The following is an 18,861-nucleotide window of genomic DNA, read 5'->3' on the forward strand; positions in this document are numbered from 1 at the left end:
GGGGGGGGGGTTGAGACAGGGTTTCTCTGTGTAGTTTTGGTGCCTGTCCTGGATCTCACTCTGTAGACCAGGCTGGCCTTGAACTCACAGAGATCTGCCTGGCTCTGTCTCCTAAGTGCTAGGATTAAAAGCGTGTGCCACCTCTACCTGGCTGCATTCCATATTTAAAAAAAAAAAAAAAAAAAAAAAAAGAATATGGGGGAATAGCTAAGTTTCTATAGAACTTTGAGTCTGTGACTTTATGGTAGAAGAAAGGTGTATTTATAACAAGATGGAGTCACTCTCAGACTAAGTATGATGTGGTAAAATCTTGATGGGGTTCATAAGATGAATTTGGGGACGGTATGTCACTAGATTTTTTTGTGGGGGCAGGGGGACTCTTTATATTATTCAGAAGTTCTGGGCACAACATTTTTGTCTTCAGAGCTTTCTCTCCTATAGAAAACAGGACATAAATACTCTGTTAAATGTTCGTTATCCAAGTATGGTTTGTAAGAACTTCGTAAGGATGAGAAACAAACCTTGAAACTAAGAAAAATAATAATATGTATGAGTGAATGAGTGTATTAAAATTTTGAGCTGGATCTGGTGGGCACAGGCCTAGAACCCCAGCTATTTGGGAGGCTGAGGTTAAAATACATTTTGCCATAATTGTAAGAACAGAGGTGAGTAGAGACAGATGCTCATGGAAAGAGTGAGGCAGTCACGCCTTACTGTCTTTCTGTGGATCTACATCCTTTTCCTTTCTAAGTTACATACTTTACATTTTTACTTCTTATTTGTGTGTTCCACGTATGCACTGGTGTGCGTATGGCATGGCACGTGTGTGAAGGTCAGAGGCTACCTTGATGGAGTGGGTTCTTTTCACCTTTACAAAGGTTCTAGGAATCCATCTTAGGTCTTTGGGGGCAGGGGAAAAGGTTCACTATCTGGGAGGTCTGGCCCAGCCCTCAAGTCACATGGTTTCTGGTGCAATTTACAATAGGGTTTAAAGGTTAAAGGCTTACTTTTAGTTTTTTTTTTTATTACCTTTATGTGTGGGGGCACACATGCCCTGATGATCGGAAGACAACTTCTCTTTCCTTCTCTGTCCCCCTCTACCACATTCCATGGGCAGCGCTGAGGTGGTTAGGCTTGACAGCAAGCCATTTTCTTGCCCCCAAATTGCTTTTTTTTTTAGGAAATAAGCGGATTTATTTTATTTTATTTTAGTGTGGGGCATTTAAGATTTAGGAATGGGACCAAACTGCTAAGACACAAGATCCTAAATAATGTTGGCCTTACTATCCCATGACCTACAACAGTGACCTGCCTGCAATATATACTGGTACAATCGCAGCATAAATGTTAGAGGAGGGACCAACCACTTTTTGATTGGATTGGAGGCCCGCTCCATGTGAGAGATCCCACACATGGCATTGCTAAAGTGGCCAAGGACCTGAGACCGGACAGGTCAGGAACCCTGGGGAAAAAAATCTACTACTGTTATTCTACTAAAAGAACAAAGTAACAAAATGACTCCTAATGAGTTATTGCCCATAGACCAGTACCTCACTCAAGCCTCGTCAGAGAAGCTTCTTTTTGCAATAGATGGGAATTAATACAGAGAACCACAACAGGACAGTATGGAGAGAGAGAAATTGTGTCGCCCTCAGCTCTAAATGGGATGTCTTCATCACATCCCTCCCATCAAGGCTCAGGGATCTATGGAGGAGACAGAAGCCTGTAAGAGACGAAGGTAGTGGGTAACTCCAAGGAAATCTTTAAAACGCAATAGGACTGAGACACATGTGAATTCACAAAGGCTTTGGCAATATGCACAGGAACCGCATAGGCTCAAAACACACAAAATCCCGGCACTGAGAAGGGGATGTGGACACAAAGTCCCACCTAACCAAGAAGCTATGTGTAATTGATACCTGCCGAGAAAGGGAAAATCAGTTTTCTCCAGCGGAGTGTCACCGTGTATTAACCACACCCCAGGTCACCCCCCCCCCCACCCCCCTACCCACCCCCCTGTGTTGAATTCCCAGCAACCACATGGTGGCTCAGAACCATCTATAGTGAGATCTGGCGCCCTCTCCTGGTGTGCAGGCAGAACATTGTGTACATAGTAAAAAAATAAAAAGTAAATACAAATAAAAATTCATAAATAAAACAAAAAAAGGGTAAGATTCTGATGTTATATGAAGAGTACCAGACATCCTGGGTTCTTTAAATCTAAAGAAAGATATTTATTAGCCTATGTCTTTGTTTTTTTAGACAAAATTTCATATAGCCAGCCACGAGTGGCTCTGAATGCCTGATCCTCCTGCCTCTGCCTCCCAAGTTATGAGATGATAAGTCACTAGGTAACTTATCAGTCAATAGTCAAAGTCCCAGTCATTTAAAAAGTATGGCTTCAACTTAGATAAATTACTGGGAGTCAAGAGGGAACTGGGAGAATAGTAAGTAGGGAATAGAAGATTACAAGGGAGCACAAAGCTTGCTGGCCACCATTCCCCCCACCTCCCCCCCCCCCCCCCCCCCCCCGCCCCATGATTCCACCGGATAAGAAAGGATGAGAAAGGAGGCACGCGTGCTCAGTTCTGAGTGACAGAAAATAACAGATGTTTGCTATTTCGTGTTTTTTTGTGTGTTTTAAACATTTTAATACAAATTAAAATAAAAGTGACATACATATCTAGCCAAAGGCCTTTTATTGTCCTTATAAAATCAAGTAAGGGGCTAAGGAGACCGCTCATTGGTTACGGTGCTTATTGCTCCAGCAGAGGACCTAAGTTCGGTCCCCAGCACACACACACACACACACACACACACACACACACACACACACACAGAGGATGGCTCAGTCCAATCGAATCTAATTTCTTCTTTTCCTTTTCTTTTGCCTTCCTTCCTTCCTTCCTTCCTTCCTTCCTTCCTTCCTTCCTTCCTTCCTTCTTCCTCCCTTCCTTCCTCTTTTTTTTTTTTTTTTTTTTTTTCGATTTTTCGAGACAGAGTTTCTCTGTGTAACAGCTTCTCAGGAACTCGCTTTGTAGCCCAGGCTGGCCTTGAACTCACAGAAATCCACCTGCCTCTGCCTCTCATGTGCTGCGATTAAAGACATGGGCCACACCACCGCCCCGCTTAGAATCTAATTTCTCCCCAAGCTGCGGGCCGGAGATCAGGGAAGCCGCGCCTGCTGCCACGTCGGCTCGCAGCCAGCTTTCGGTTTCCGTGTGTCTCCATCTTGCCTGCGCAGACCGGACAACCGGAGCGAAGTCTCGGGGATCTGAGCCACCCAGGCGCCACTTGGGGCAAGACGGGTACGTGACCTGCGCGGTGGAACCCGCGCGCCACACGCGCTACTACCTCCCCCCCTCCACCCCCAGCCCTCCTGCGGTGCGCACCCCGGCTCGGCCCCGGAGCTGCGCGCTGGCGCCCAGTGGACGGCGGGCGGAGCCCGGCAGGGCTCGGAGGACTGCAGTTCCTTCGCCCGCACCGGCCTGCACGGGGCACCCGCAGCCCGGATCCCCACCTCCCCGGCTCCGAGCGCAGTCCCGGGTGGCTTCGCCCCTCCTACGGTGCGGTTCCCAGCAGGGCGGCCGCAGGTGGTGACAGCCCCCGGCCCGAGGGGAAGTAGCCCCCGAAAGGACCCTGGTGCACTCCGGAACTGTAGAGAGAGCACCCCCGAAGATTCACTGTGCTGGGCAAGCCACAATAGTCTTGCGCAAACATCTTGAGAGTTACTCATTTCCTGGAGTCGAACTGTCCAAACAACCAGTTTTTGAAAAGTTGATTTTCTGAGTTGTTAGGTGCGTTTGTTTTATTCAGTGCTTGGAAGTTTGCCTTTCAAGAGCGTAGTGAAGGGCCTTGGCTGTTTGCCAGAGCACTTTAGCATTGTTGACAAATGACCAGTAGCGCTTTCCCTGGGAATTGAGAATTCAATACTATTTTATATCTATCTGTCTGTCTGTCAGTCATCTACCTACCTACCTACCTACCCACCCCTTAAAGTAAGCCTGATCCTGCTACTCTTCTTCACTTCAGACGGGCAGAATTCTGATGGTTTCAAGCTGTTTTCTCTTATTAACCAGGTCTGGATTTGCGTGGGAGGGCAAGTTCGTTTGAACCTTAACAAAGGAATGCAGTAAAACAAAGGCCGCTGTTACTCAGAATAAGTTCTGGTGAGCTGGAAGTGAACTCAAGGGCTCAATAAATCCTTTCAGGTTAGTTAACCTTTGAAATTTGTTCTTACTCTAAGAGGGGTGGGGTCAGGAGGGGGGGTCACATAAGGCAGACCTTGACCAACAGGGATGATCTCTCTAGATATTTTATACAGGACGACTCCCCCCAGGTCTTCCCCTTCCCCCACACACACACAGTTTGAAGAAGGTTCTGAACAAAACAAAAGGTTCAGCTCTCCCGTATCACAAACAACCTTGGTTTGTGAGCACAATATTATTTATTTTTATGTTTTGGTTTGCTGAGACAAGGCTCTCTATGTAGCTCTGGCCGTCCTTGAACTCACTATGTAGACCAGGCTGGCCTAGAACTCACAGGGATCCATCCACCTGCCTCTACTTCCTGATTGCATTGCTAGGACTAAAGGTGTGTGCCACTCTTGGTGACTGTTCCTGGGAGATCACTTAGTCATAGTTTATAGCCGATTGAAAGTCTTTATTCCAGCCACCTGGGACTACACTGAGGTACTCAGGACAGCAAGTGTAGCTCCTAATGTCCCCAGCACTGGGTATTTGAAGGCAGAGAAGTCCTAGCAGCTCACTGGGCAGCTGGGGGCGGGGCTTGGCGAGTAGGGGTGGGAATTGGCGCTTTGCTTAAGCAAGTAATTTGACAGAAGCTAAGATAAGCAGTTAGCTGGAAGGGGAGGTTTGCACAAGCAGGCAGTTTAACAGAAAGCTAAGCTAGCTGGGGCACCGTGAACTTGGGCTCCCGGAATAGAGTAGGGCAATTTTCCGTGGGATTCTCCATCCAAGAGTCCAAATTCCAGTTAAATTTGAAATGGCCTCGGCAAGAATTGGGGTTGGAGGCACCTCTGTACTAGCTTGCCCTGTCTTACCACCCCCGCCCAGCTGTGAGTGGATTCTGAATGTTTTCCTTACCTGAACTTTCCTTTTGGTCAACAGTTCTTTTTACTTGTAGCTTTTGTGTGTAACGACCTGGTAAAAATGGGCCTTTCTTTTTTGACCGGGTCTTACGATGTAGTTCAGGATGGCCCCCAATTGGTGCACTTCCCTCCTCAGCAATCCCCCAACAACATCAACAACAACAATATTAAAAAATTAAAAAGCTGGGCGAGCGCCACCACACTCAGCTGAAATGGCTGTTTCTAGAGGTTTTATATTGTACTTTGTTTTTGGTGACATTTGAGGTTCTTGGGCACGTCATCACTTGCTAACCTAAACCAGTTTCCCAGGCGGGGTGTGTGTGTGTGTGTGTGTGTGGTGTGTGTGTTCCTTCCTCCAGGGAAGTAGGCGTAGGCGTGGCACTGGGTGTGGGGGGGTCGTGGGGGGGTGGTCCGTTTTGCTAGCCAAGGCGGAAGTTGGTTTGGTTTTGTGGATTTCCTTCACTTTTCACGGGCTTTCTGTTAGGGTCTTGGGATGCAGCATGGCCTTTGCTTAGTCTCTGTGGTCTGGGGGCCGTGCGCATCTCTTCGGAGCCCTTCTCTCTGGTCCCTGGAAGTGGACGCTGGCCTTTGTGTTGTTGGGCGGGTGCCAGGGTTCGTGAACCGGTTGGACTTGCTGGCTAGCAGCGGGGGCCAGCTCTGCAGGCAGACTTTCCAGAACTCCTGCCAGAGAGGCCGCTTCCTGATGTCTGTGTTCTTTCCAGTGTCTCGTCCCGTCCAGTTTTCTGGAGGTCTCCGGCGAGGACAGGCGATATTCTGGGCTACTGTTGAGTGGGATGAGCCGGCAACCGCCCGGTGTGAGTACACTGAGACCCTGGCATTCCCTCCTATTCTGTCTGCTCCCCCAGGGACTTGGGGCATTGCTGGAGCTGTCCCCTGGTGAATGCAGGAAAGGGTTCGTTTCCTGGCCCACCCTTGGTCCCTTCTGACCCACTTACAGCACCTCCAGACTTGTGGCATCTTTAAATTCAGATCTGGTTCTTTCTTGGAGAGGGGCCAAAGACTGATTAAATTGAAGTCGTTACTGGACTCAAATGCCTGCTTGTTAATCCAGTGAGCTGCTCTGGGTGGAGGATAGTTCTGGACATGGTACTTGTTTTTTCTCCTGTAACCTCAGTGTAGAGGCTGACTGGACAGAGCCCCAGGACAGCGTGCCCTGGGAAGAAGCCCGCCCTACAAGCCTAAGGTAGTAAGCGCTTGGCCCAGGGGCCTCCCCATACTCAAAGCATTTTAGTTTTTCTTAAATCTCTGAAGCAAGAAGCATTGGCACTGTTGTAATGCCCTCGCTGACCTTCACCCCTGAGACTTGACACCCCACCCTCAGGAGCGTCCCCCCCCTTTACCAAGCTGGGGTAGCTGTCTTGCCCCTTAGCACAGGATTTCACTTTGTACTTTGCATTTTAATATCCAAAACCTTTCAGGCAAGTTCCTGGGTTTAGTGCTTGCAAAGTAAACAGAGACTGGACCCCTCCACTGTCATCCCTGTCCCATGAGTCCATTCCCTAGAGAGCCAAAAGTTGCAGGTTTTCCAGTCTTTTACACATTGGTGTGCTCAACTGCAGTCTGTTGGCTTTTTTTTAAAAAAGGTGCATTTTGTCTCCCCCCCCAACCCTCCCCACGTACTTTTGTATGATGTTCTTTCTTAAACTGTCTTTCAGAACTGATGTTGGTGGCATCGTTATTTCTGCGTTTCCCACCCCACTATCCCCCCTTTCTCATCTTCGGGCAATGGTCACTTGAGAATGGGGGCCTCTACAAATTGTTTCATTTGCCCTGATTTTTCCCCCTTCCTCTTCAGTTCTTAGCACTGGGAATTCTTTCTAATTTTGTGTCATGCTTGAAAGAAAAAGACTTTGGGGTGTGTGTGTGTGTGTGTGTGTGTGTGTGTGTGTGTGTGTGTGTTCTTGAATCATTTATCTTTCCAGGTAACCTTGCACCCTTATGCTCTTTGTACCTTATTCTGTATTTATGGTCCTTTGATGATAGGCTCTCACATCCACCTTTTCTTTATTTGGCCATTTAATGCCAGAAAACAGCACAACAGGAAAAACAAAACAAAACAAAACAAAACCAAAACCAAAAAACAAAACAAAAACAAAAAAAAAAAAACCACTTAAGTTTTGTTATTTTCCTCTTTCTGGTTTTCACTGCTTGTGTCCATTGGAAGAATTAAGAGAATTAAGTTCCACCCACTTGATATCAGATTCACCACGTACTCAGGAGTGTGTGTGTCTTCTGCAGTGAGCGCCTCAGGTGAAGAATGTAGTATCTTTTTTTCTTTTCTTTTTGAGGAGGCATTGCACTGTAGCCCAGGCTGGCCTGCAAGTCACCATGTAGCGCAGGTTGGCCTTGAATTCTCCAAATCCTCCTGCCGCAGCTTCCCACGTGCTAAGATTACTGTCCTGAGCCACTAAGCCCGGTCCGTCAGTGTTTTTGATCTGCAGCAAACACGCCAATTTTTCATTGCTGTCCTAGTGACTTCTTCCAAGGCTTTGGAGTAAATGACTTCCTTTAATTACCTGATTTCATAAGTGGGAACCAGAGCTTCATCTGCCTGTGAAATGCTCCTGCTTTTTTTTTTTTTTTTAAACTTCCTTTGCCTTTATATGTCTGTGGTCTTTGAAAAAACAAAACTGTTTTTCTTGAAGCCTTCAAAAGCAGTCTTTGTTTTTGTTTGCAACCGAGTCTCCTGGAGCCTGGGTCATCCTTGAACTCCTGATCTTCCTGCCTCCAGCTCTCTACTGCTATAATTGCAGGTGTGTACTACCGTGCTGAAAAGCAGTTTTTAAAGTCACTCAGACCTTTGTTTTAAAGGATAGGTTCTCGACAGACTTCTCGTTCAAACACCTCTAGGTCTTAGGGGAGCCCACCAAAGACCCTGCCCTGGTCACCACAGCTTCCTTGCAGAACTCAGAACAACGTGGGTATTTACATCTCCCTCTGCTGACTCAACTCCCTTCCTGATTAGGAAAACCCAGAGTAGTAAGAAGTTGCCCGCAAGACCCTGACTGAGTTGACTACTAAAATCTTAACAGAAGCTTTCTGCCTGACTTAGGCTCTGCTCTAACCCCAAGGCCATGCTATTTTAATCAGACAGCCAAAGCTGTATGTGCGTAAGGCCTGGGGAACCTATTAAAATGTTGTGGTGGGAACAGGGGAGTTGTATATATAGTGCAAAGCTGTACTCTGGAGAAGTGATGCAATTCTTCTCTGCCTAGGCACACCATAAACAAGCTGGCCACCACCCAGCCAAAATGGAGAGTAAGCCTCTCCCTTTAACTTGGTTGTTTTCAGGAACGTCAAAGAATCTTAAAGAACCAGACAGGTGAGAAATCAGGGCAGGGAAGAGTATCGAGGATGGCCAGGTGAAGCAGATGGGCAGTCTTCATTTTTATTTTTCTCTATTATTTTGTTCATTTCAGAGTCTCTTATAACAAAGAGAACTTTTCATAATTAGGAAAAAAAAATCTGTATTGAAAGGAATTTCAGAAGCTTTCTATCCCCCTTATATGTATGACTTAAGTTTTCAAACTGATCTGTGTGCTGAGGGCCAAATAGAGAGGATCTGTCATTTAACTGATCAAATGTATTTGCCTGAGGCCGGGCGGTGGTGGCATACGCCTGTAATCCCAGCACTCAGGAGGCAGAGGCAGGTGGATCTCTTGAGTTCGAGGCCAGCCTGGTCTCCAAATCGAGATCCAGGAAAGGCTCCAAAGCTACACAGAGAAACCCTGTCTCGAAAACAAAACAAAACAAAACAAAAAAAGTATTTGCCTGGCTGGAATTTCAATCCAAACCAAGCCAAGCTTCAGATCTACTAAATATCGAGCTATTCTCTCAGGCATTTACGGTTGATTGTTTCTTAGCTTACCTTTGTTTGTTTGTTTTATTTTTATTTTTTAAAGACAGTGTCAGTTAATAGCCTAGCCCGGCTGGCCTTGAACTTGGCTGTTCTTCTGCCCCAGCCTGGCAATTGCAGGATTTACAAGTGTATATTACCAGACCTTGAGAAAGAGTATGGTTCCTCCTGACTGCTGTTTCATGAAAACATAACACCCAGTTCCTCTAACTCCACAACAGATGTTTTAGATACCTAAATCAACAACTACATACAAGGCCCAGCCACCTCTTCCTTTATAGAACTTAAAAATGAGATGTGGTCTCTGAACTCAGTTTTTACCAAAGCATTAAAGTTTGAAATCTTGCCTAAACCAAGCAGTTTGGCTTGTTTTGTTTTCTCTGCCAAGGAAATTGAAGCTTTGTAATTTCTGAATGGAGCAAACCCTTGCCCTGTGGTTTTCCCCAACAAAATGAGTGAATACTGCAACCATTCATGGGTGATTGCGTTTTTTAGTTGACACCATCACATACAAGGTAGTAGTAGTTCTGAAGATATTAGACTGCTGTCCTATTTGGGAAAAAATTACTTTAAATTTCATACACTTTTGCTGGGTGTGGTGGCACATGCTTTTAATCCTAGCACTTGGGAGGCAGAAGCAGGCAGATCTGTGAGTTTGAGGCCACTTTGGTCAACAGAGTGAGTTCCAGGACAGCCAGGGCTATGTAGAGAGACTCTGTCTCCAACAAAAACAACAATTTTTTTTTTTTTAGGCACTCTTGAATCTATCCTGGAACGATCTCACATGTAACTGGGTTTGAGATTGAACAAACGAAGATTACGGCACCCAAATTTTAAGAGTTTTAGAAATGACAGCGTATGCAGAGTCAATACAGAGGGTACATTTTTACTGAAATGTACTGAGAATTCGTTGACCCTTTTACTGAAAGGCTAGAGGATATTTGGTGAGCTTGGCTGCGGACGCTGTCTTCTATTTAAGCTGAGGTCTTACCAGCTTACAGGAAGTTCTGCCTAGGATCATGTCCAGCCTCTTATAGTCATATTGTAAGACCCCCTCAAACCACCCTATGGTTATTTCATCCAGTGTGGAATAGTCACAAGCTCTATCTCCAGGTTCCAAGTATGATAGCCTATCATGCTACCAATTCCATCTTGCTTCAGTGTAGGTTGCAAAGGGACAAATGGACATTAATAATTCATCAATGTGTGCCTATCTGCTACAACTGTGTAGTCATGTGTCCGCTGCTCAAGAGCTCTGATGCCTGCCTAGGACCTACCACACAACTCATGGAAGGTGAGAGCCTATCTGTCATCATGGACTAACTCCTGCATTGCATAGAGTAAATGCCCAAAGATGGTTTAAAGACTGCTGTGAAGCAGGACAAGATCCAGTTTGGGGACCAGGACAAGCTGTGGAAGAGAGCCTGAAAGATACAGACTTTCAGCACAATACTGAGAAAGGCTAGGAAGCTTTCTGAGTGGAGGCAACTACATAGAAGTAGAAAAAAATGTTGGGGAACACAGAGGTCTTTGGAGTTGGATTATGTGTAATGCACAGAAATAGGAAGATACACTTAGTGCTTGGGCTATGTATGAAAAGCTTGTCCCAGCAAAGACTGAACTTTGTTTAAGATGGAGCAGGCCACTCCCATCAACTGGATTCAGTTTTATTGCTCCTGGTGATTCTATTCATGTTTCAGGATCCAGCTAGAAGATGTTCCCGCCCGTTTCCAAGTACTGGGATTATAGGTTTGTGCTGCTGTGCCTGGCTCTAATCACTTTGTGGGTGGACTTTTCTGTTCTGCCAGACAGCTCCCCAATAACCACACAGAAACTTCTTATTAATTACAAAAGCTCAGCCGGTAGCTTAGGCTTGTTTCTAACTAGCTCTTATAACTTAAATTAACCTGTTTCTATTAATTTATATGCTGCCCCGAGCCTCATGGCTTGTTACCTCTGTGTGACTCGCTTCCTCTGCATCCTGCTTCCTCTGCGTCTGGCTGGCGACTGTCAGTGTCTCCACCCTTCTTCCCAGCATTCTCTCTGCCTTGAAAATCCTGTCTAGCTATTGGCCATTCAGGTTTGTTTTTTTTTTTTAAAGCCAAAAGCCAATCTGAGTGACAGATCTTCACGGCATACAAAAAGATTACTCCACAACATCACTTCTTGAAGTCGCCACTTAATTTTGTTGTTGTTGTTGTTTGTTTGTTTGTGGTACACATGCTAAGCAAGTGCTCTGCCCTGGAGCCACATCCCTAGCTCTGTTTCTACTTTTTGAGATGGTCTCACCAAGTTACCTAGGCTGGCTTTGAACTCACTGAGTCCAGTCAAGTCTGGGGCCTTCAGTTCCTCTGCCTCAACTTCCCGAGTAGCTGGGATTGGAGGTCCGTGTCACCAAGCATGGCTTTAAAGCCCCCCATTGTTCCTTCTTTTACCTTGGCAACATGGGGAGTTTGGAAGGGACACATGCAAAGCAGAGGAGTTTCATCAAAGAACTGTATAAAATAACAATCATGACTAGTAACATCCAAATTAGCACGTATTTATGATTTTACCCCAGCCAGTGGTCTGCTAGACTGTGTTCTAATGCATGTCCGCAGCGCCACAAACCTGGAGCCACGAGATGATGAATGCACATCCTCCTCTGACTAACTTGAGAAGGGGTGGCATTTGTGGTAAACCTTGTATTTAAAATGTCCACAGCTGGGGGAGGGGAGGTAGGTTTACCCTATTAGCTATTCTACTGGTTGCCATGTATGGGTCCTGGGCACAAACCGAGGGGAAAGATGGGTTCTGTGACGTTCAGGGTAAGTGCACAGGGCTCTGTGAGACGGCCACATTGTCTTTCGTTCAGAATCTTGCAACTCCTCCGTTCTCAAGTACTTCACGTTCTTATCTCACTATAGCTTCTTGGGTACAGAGTTGGCACACTTTATGCCCCCAGCAAGATAGGCTCACCATGTGACTGCCCAAGTTGCCTAGATATTATATTTGTTTTCACACTGTGCCTCCACGGAGGTGACTTTGCTGTTGTTACTATACCCTCTCCTTGCTTCAGGCGTAAGACAGAGCAAATGACAGATTAAATATGTCCTAAGGAAGCTAAGCCATCATACTGGTTGCTTGTGTGGCTGACGGAACATTTTGTATTTTGGACACGAGATGGTTGGGAGGCAGTTCACATTCCGTGAAACGGTATGAGAAGTCTGACCGAAGTTACCACACTTTAGTGTTACCTTTTCTGGCTAGTGCTAGATGTCAGAGGTATGTGTTAAGTATTGGCTGGAAACTTGTCTGCAGTGGAGGACAATACAAAGGAGTCGCTGACCATGCCTCTGTGGGCCCTTCCAGGAAAGCCTTACACAGGAGGTGGAGTTTCAGCTGGGCCTGCAAGTTAAGAAGAGTTTTTCTCTGTGTAGCTTTGGAGCCCGTCCTGGATCTCACTCTGTAGCCCAGGCTGGCCTCAAACTCACAGAGATCTATCTGGCTCTGCCTCCGGAGTGCTGGGATTAAAGGCATGCGCCACCACCACCCAGCGACTTCTTTTTATTTAAATGTTCTGGTATATATTTAAAATACATAGGGTTGGGGATTTAGCTCAGTGGTAGAGCGCTTGCCTAGCAAGCACAAGGCCCTGGGTTCGATCCTCAGCTCAAAAAAAAAAAAAATACATAACCTATTAAGATAGTTATACAGTAAAATACTTGTCTAGTGGGATAGAAGGACGGATCCATGTCTTACCTAGCTGCCCATCTCCCCCTCTGTGCCTACAGTAGTTCTAAATCTACTCTTTAGCAGAAGTCCTAAATACAATAGACTTTTAGCAAAAATTTCCAGCACAAAACACTTTGAGCAAAAAATACTGAGACCAATGGACTAACTATAGTTCTCAGATGTAATTCAGCCTTTGCATGCCTATTTGTGACTTTATATCCTTTGACCTAATATCTCCCTGCTACCTGTCTCTCCCTCAACCCTGGTAACCACTGTTTATTCTCCACCGCCATATATGTGACTTAAAAAAATATACATGTTGCATATAAATGAGGCCAAATTCCTGTGTTTTCTTATTTCACTTCTCATGTGGCCGAATTGCCACCTCTCCTTTTGAGCCTGAATAATATTCAACAGTATATATGCACACACATATGTATGTTATATTAATACTATATATACACACATACATGTATGTTATATCCAATGGTATATATACACAGATATATGTATGTTATATTCTTTGGTATGCATACACACATATGTATGTTATATTTGTTGGTATATATACACACACATATGTATGCTATGAGATATTATAAGTTTATCTTCTCATCCTTTGACACCTAAGCTGTTTTTATATCTTGTTTAAAATATGGATGCAGTGCAATGGGGGAAGGGGGCTGGTATCTTCTAAAATTTTTTTTAAAGTTTATGTATATGAGTGTTTTGCCTGCAGGTGTCTCTGTGTACCACATGGGTGCCTTGTGCCCCAGGAAGCCAGGAGAGGGTGGGACGGGAGTTACAGATGGTTGTGAGCCTCCGTGTAGGTGCTGGGAACCCAGCCCAGGACCTCTGGAAGAGCTGTGAGTGCCCCCAACCATGGAACCAGCTCTCCAACCCAGTGCTCATATCCTTAGGAGGTGTGAAGTTCACTTCCTTTGGGTCCATACTCAGAAGAGGGACTGCTGAGTGTGGACGGGAACTCCCAAGAGCTCTTGGATGGGACAGCTAGAGTTCACAGAGGCCTGGGCAAGAGCAGTATCGTCAAGACAGAGCAGGGTGAGGCAAATGTAGCTATTCACTTTCCCACACCATTTACTCAAAAATTCAGCAATCAGGATAAATAATATTCAGGGCAACATTAAAAAAGTCAACAGAAATACCCAAGTCTATGATAAGAAAACTATTAGAATTTTGCCTAATAAAAAACAGCTTCCGCATCATTGACTTTTCCTTCTGATGTAGATGCCAGTGTGAGGCGCGCTAAGCGGCGTCTTGGGGATGAGGGTCCAGGTAGAGTCATGTCAAGGAGTGGGTCAAAGTGGAAGAAACTGACCCTGAGTGCAGGCTGTTCCTTCACAGGGTCTTAGCTCTGTGTGAAAGGGATGAAGTGGAGGGGTCTAGGGGACTCAGGCTCAGGGTCTTTGGGATGGTTAACTGTTTAAGACTGAAGAGCTTTGGCCGTGTGTATGAGCTGAGGAGCGAGCACTGCCCCGGGAACATGGAGGTGGAGGACCAACTGTGAAGGCGGGAGCCTTCTCTGGGGGTGTGAAAAGATGCTAACCAGAATCCTGTAAACACGCTGCCTCAAGATGCCTAACACAGGAAGTGGTGCTGCCCACTCAGTGCTGAGTGACCCTCCTTCATCAGCTTCCTGCTGGAATGCTTATTTACTTGTTTATTTGTTTATCCATTTGTTTGTTTGTTTGTTTAGGGTGTGTGCTTGTACACGTGTACTAAGGTGCATTTGTAGAGCTCAGGAAAACCCAGAGGGTCGGTTCGGTTCTTTCTTTTCTCAAGCTTGGTGGCAGGCACCTTTACCCACTGAGCACTCGTGTGTGTGTGTGTGTGTGTGTGTGTGTGTGTGTGTGTGTGTGTGTGTGTTAACAAGTACATTTGAATTCTGGCTTCTAAGAGAAGAATTATTCACCTATGCTGTCTGTTCAAATGCTTTAAAAATTGTGTATTTTAATTAGCTTACAAAATAGTAGGTTGAATCCATAGTTTTGGTTAATCCTCTCTCTTCCCCTTCGGCTGTCTGCTATTCTAGATGTGAGTGTGAGAAACTTGGGATCTGAAAATGGGGTTCAGGGTGACCAGCCATTCCAGTTAGCCCAGAACAGACTATTTCCTGTGATACAGGACTTTTGGTACAAAAACAGGAAAGTTCTGGGCGTGCCTACGTGAGATGTCACAGGGATGATGTCAGGAGGCAGAAGGTGAAGGAACTTAATTAAGATTCTGGTCAAAGAATTTGGGCAGGCCCAGTACAGAGAAAAGGAAGTGAGATCATTTCTCAGAACTGTCATATGTAAGCCATTAATTCATCCCTTACATACTGAGTGCTGGCTCTGAGTCAGACACTGATGTCTAAACAGTGTTGGACCACGAGTCTGCTTCTGCCCCAGACTAGGCGAGGTGGCCCACGGAGCCCCAGGCTGTTCTGCTAGAAGCTCATCCTCAAGCTTCTTTCTTCAACCCTTCCAGCAGTTTTGGAAATACTGACGTTGTTTTCCCACTGACGTGTCGGGAGCAATGCTGTCTCAGGCCCCGGCTCCTTTTCTGAGCTCATGTGGCTGTTCTAAGCAGTTAGTGTGATGGTCTCATGCCTTCCTCCAGAAATGAAACTGAGGCTGGGTTTAGGTTTTCAGTCCTCTGGTTGCCAAGGTTAGAGACAGTGTGTAGCAAACGGGGAAACTATGTGGGTGTGGAAAAGAAGGGGAGAGTTTCATCTGAAGAAAAGGGGAATTCCTTTTAGAATCCAGGAAAGACCCTGTTGCCAGTTCTGTCTGGCCACGAAAGCTCTATGGTTTGAAACAAGGGCAGGGTTCATTGATGGGATGTTGATCAGTCAGGATTGGGTATTTGAAAAGCAGGAAGGATGGGAGCTTGGATAGCCCTGTGCCTCTCTTGGGAGTGAGGAGAAAGAGACTCTGTGGGGGAGGTAAATAGAGTGCTGGATGGAGTCCCCAAAGGAGGCTTGGCTGCTGGTGGCTGTGACTTGAGTCTTTTTACTGAGCTTAAAAAGACTTTGGTCTGGAATGTGGCTCCATTGGGAGAGAGCTTGTCTAGCATGCATGAAGCCCTGGGGTCAGTCTCCAGCACTGCTTAAAACCAGGCTTGGTGCTGGACCTAGTGGCGCACGCCTTTAATGCCAACACTTGGGAGGGAGAGGCAGGCAGATCTCTGTGCGTTCAAGGACAGCCTGGTCTACAGAGTGAGATCTAGGACCGAACTATAGGTGAGATCCTGTCTCAAAACAAACAACAACAACCCCCACCAAAACAAACAAACAAACAAACAAACCAAAACCAGGTGTATTGGTATGATCCTGTAAGCCAGTACTTGGGAGGTTCAAAGACATCCTTTACAAAATAGCATGTTCAAGGCCAGCCTGGGCTACATAAGGCTCTTGTTTCAAAAGAAATAAAACAAAAGACTCCTACAGCTACCCCAAAGCCCTCTATATCATTTGTACCAGTAAAATCTGTCCTTTTGGATAACTTTGGGAAGGCTCTAGGCATTCTTGTTCTAAGGCCTAGCCGTCTATGTATACACAGAGGAAGTTCTGAGAGCATTCTAAATGTTGGGAGCTAAGTTTCTCCAGGTCCTTTGGAAGGGCAGACAGTGCTCTTAACTTTGGAGCCATCTCTCCAGCCCCAGGAGCTAATATTTTTATTATACTGAATCTCCCTACTCATGAATAAAGTATGGCTCTCCATTTATCTGGGTCTTTAGTAATATGCCTTTTTAATAATTCATGTTTTCTTCCATTAAGGTCTTGCATAGCTTGGGTCATTCCTCCATGTTATCTGTGTGATGTGATAACATATGGTAAACTTCAAATGATTAACACTGAAGTTTCCATCTGAATTTCTCACATCAGCTGTGTATCTGAGCAGGTTATTTCTGTCACAATCTGCTTCTCTGTGTACACTGTAGCTAGAGGTGTGTGTGTGTGTGTGTGTGTGTGTGTGTGTGTGTGTGTGTTTCAGATTAACCAGCACCTTGTTTTTGTTGAGACGTGGACAGTCTCTCACTGTCCTGGAACTCTCATGGTTGGCGAGTGAGCCCAGGCACCCCCCTATCTCTTGTGTCCTTGGCACTGGGATTGCAAGTGTGCAGTACCACAGAAGACAAAGCCTCAGAGCAGGGAGGTTGTATACCTCACCTCCCAGTCTCTGGCGGTGGTGCAATTAAGTTTGAAAACACTAATAAGTCACAAAACGACTGAGGGAGTTTGGAAACTGAAATCTGAGGAGGTTTCTTGGACACAGTACTGTGGTCATGGGAGGTTGCGTCATTCTTGATCTCAGGGAGATGGGAGATTGTGGAATGTTGAATAGCATCCTAGCCTCTGTCCGTCAGATCCCAGAGCTACCACCGGGGGATGATGACCAAAACCAGACATCATCAAAGGACCCTTGGGGAGCAAATTTGCTGTGCGTAAGAGCTATTGGCCTGGTCTATGGAACTGCAAAAAGGCCCCTTATGTCCTTACACTCACATAAACTTCCAGATGCAGGCCCCGAGGATTTGAATTCTGTTTGTTTTGTCTATGGCTGTGGTGATTTTAATTTTTAAAAGATTTATTTATTTCTATTTCATGTGTATGATGTTTTGCCATTCAAGTTGTGTTATGCGCACCACATGCATGCAGTTCCCAAGGAAGCCAGGAGAGGGCACTAGATTCCTTGGGAACTGGAGTTATGGAAGGCTGTAAATTGCCTTGTGAGGGCTGGGAGCCAAGCCCCCAGGCTTCTGCAAGTGGAGCAAGTGGTCTTTACTGTGGAGCCATCTCTGCAGCCCATGTTTATCATTTTTGCTCATGCTAACTGAGACGAGAGTTTCCCTTCAGCAGAAGATCATTTCTTCTCTAGCTGGGTATGATGGTGCAGATCTATAATCTCAGTACTCCAGGGGCTGAGACAGGAGGATTGGCATGAGTTTGAGGCTAGCCTGAGCTTTTATAGTGAGTCTCAGGCTAGCCTGTGCTGTCTAGCTTACAAAAGAAGAAAGAAATCCTCTCATACGGGAAAGGGGATCTTCTGTGGGGGTTTTGCATTTGCTTCTGAAGGCCTTGCTGATTTCCCTAGTCTTGGGGAATTTTTTATGATAATTTCTTGGCCTGGGCTTAACAGATAACCCAATAAAGTAGTGATTATTTAGATAATAGTTCAACCTCTTATTTCTGTGCTATTCTCTGTCAATGCCCAATAACCCGCAGCCGTAAGAACTGCCGGAGCTGCACCCCAGCTTCTGGGCATGGAGGTTTGCCGCATCTCAGTGGCCTAGCTCTACCTGGGAATCTGTATTTTCCTTCCGACATTTTCTCACCCTACCAGCTGCTCCCCCTGAGTAACTGGGATTTGGCTGCCAACTCCCGCCCACCCCCCACAGAGGGAGACAGCACAGCTCTTGTGAGTGTTCCTGACCAGCAGAAGGCACCGTGGGCCTGAGCCGATACCGCTCTGTGATAACGCCAGCTGAGTTGTTTCATTGGCTGTGAACCACACAAGTGAGGTGACTGCCTCGCAGCTGAGTCAAACTGTTCCTTTCTGCTGGTTTTGTTCAGTTCTTCGTCAAGTGGGTCTGGAGAATTTGGATTTTTCCTGCTCTGATGTTTGATGATCTCTTATTTTGCTTCTTGTTGTGCACATAACTGTTTTAGAGGTTAACATACAATAGCATCTACTAAGCACAATACAGCTTCTAGTGACTAGAGCAGAAAAAGGAACTGGTAGTCAAGGTGTGGATGGCATGCAGGCTTTTGACATCTGAGACTTATACAATTAGTCACTGGGACTTTAAGGGAAGTATTCCGAGCACCTGCTTTTTCTGCGTTGATTGATGGTTTTAGCAAATTCCACTCCTTCCGTTATAAATAGTCCTATTGAGGTTATTTGGATAAATGGGTGTTACGATTGGCATAGCCAAACCAATCTTAGATAAATACTTAAATATCATTATACATATCTAAGAGTTGGATCGTGTTTCCATTTTTGCCTTTGAGATCAGAGGGCTTTTTGTTTTGTTTTTGCTCAGAGACAAGGTCTCATGACTAAGGGCTGGCAAGATGGCTCAGTGGGTAAAGGCGCTTGCTGCCAAGTGTGATGATCTGAATTGGATCCCTGGACCCACATAATAGGCGAGAACT

The 18,861-nt window shown here is 45.8% G+C and overlaps 1 protein-coding gene across 5 annotated transcripts in view; it reads left to right on the plus strand.

Annotated features, from left to right (window-relative positions):
• The first annotated feature begins 3,089 nt into the window (after positions 1-3,089).
• Cflar (CASP8 and FADD like apoptosis regulator) overlaps positions 3,090-18,861 on the plus strand; it is a 44,097-nt gene continuing 28,325 nt past the window's right edge. Inside the window, exons 1-3 of one of the 5 annotated variants that reach the window (XM_036173579.1) lie at positions 3,091-3,308; positions 4,080-4,211; positions 5,833-5,925. The gene's annotated coding sequence lies outside the window, so the exon portion shown is untranslated. Of the gene's footprint in view, positions 3,309-4,079; positions 4,212-5,832; positions 5,926-18,861 lie in introns of all 5 variants that reach the window. The other 4 variants (XM_036173583.1, XM_036173580.1, XM_036173581.1 and 1 more) reach the window with 4 other exon arrangements.

This window comes from Onychomys torridus, chromosome 23 (assembly GCF_903995425.1).
Source record: "Onychomys torridus chromosome 23, mOncTor1.1, whole genome shotgun sequence".
In the NCBI taxonomy this organism is placed as follows: Eukaryota; Metazoa; Chordata; class Mammalia; order Rodentia; family Cricetidae; genus Onychomys; species Onychomys torridus.